Here is a 1,296-nt window from a genome sequence, read left to right on the forward strand (position 1 = left end):
TGCTCTCTGTGAAAGCCTGAGAGAATGTTTTCTCTCCATGTGACTCTCCTTAGGCACACTCTACATCATCGATCACTTTCCTTTTTGGCTCCATAATCTCTTTTATCAGAAAATTTGGGGCACTACTGAGTTATATGACATTAAAGTACACGTTCTCATATGTCCTTAGTCTTAATTTACCTTGGAAGAAAAATACCTGTTCAATGTTATGCCTAAGATGTCTGATATTCAGACAGATAGTGAGGTTAAGCTTAACAGCCTATATTGTATGGTAATAACAATAAGCTTCTCTTCTGGAGGGTTAACAACCTAAGTTTGCAGACCGAATTAGAGAAAAAGGAAGGCCTCAAGGAAAGCCAACCCTTTAACTTTATAAGTGAGTTCATTATAAGTTGATAGCAAGCTCTCAGTATTATAACTGGCTATTAGCACAAATTCAACAAACAGTGGACAAATACGTGTAAGTGAATTGTTTTTAAAACAGTGCACTCAGCTGTACAGCCATGGCATCTTTAATGTATTAGGCAACCACATTATTTTAGTTTATGACATAACCAGTAGTTGGAACTGTTGCCAACCCTCTCTCTGTCCTTCACCCCCATATCTGTGTTCTTTTTATGAAGCTGAGTCACAGCTTGTGTAGCAGTGGTACGACTCAACTGCAGGCCAGGGTAAGAGGGAGGATGCAAAGGGAAGGTCGCTCCAGTCAGAAGGACCCCTGCCATCTCAGTCTCAACATCTAAGCAGAGATAGAGAAGGTAACAGTGAGTGGAGTGGGTGGAACTGGGGAATGCAGGGGGGCTTACAGATGTGGGAAACAAATGGAGGAGCTGTGGATAAATGCCTCTTTTGGCACATCTATTTTTGGATCTGTTTGTGTAATCTTCTGTGTTCATACAGTTTCAAAATCTGTCTATCTTTCCTGTCTCCTGTGACATTCCTGAAGGAGGGGCAGGAGGTCTTGTTGAACAGTCTAGCCTTAAAGTATGAAGGAGACAAATTGTGGTAAGCCTTTTTAGGCTCTGATCTTCAGCAAAACAGCCTCTGAAATAAAACAAAAACAAAAGAATGCCCATCAGAAGAAGTTCCAGTACAGGACCTATTTAGCCTACCTTTCAGAAGAAAAGACTGAAATAATATGGCTTATAGGTTATTTATTTATTTATTTATTTATTTGTGTGTGGCCAGCTCAGGCCACCAGGGGGCGGGGCTGGCTGACATGTGGTGCTGGGGGATTGAACCGTGGTCCCTGTGCTTTGCTAAGCTTGTTCTAAGTAGGTGCTTTAGACCACTGAG

The sequence above is a fragment of the Octodon degus genome, unplaced genomic scaffold (assembly GCF_000260255.1).
Source record: "Octodon degus isolate 3935 unplaced genomic scaffold, OctDeg1.0 scaffold00211, whole genome shotgun sequence".
Lineage (NCBI taxonomy): Eukaryota > Metazoa > Chordata > Mammalia > Rodentia > Octodontidae > Octodon > Octodon degus.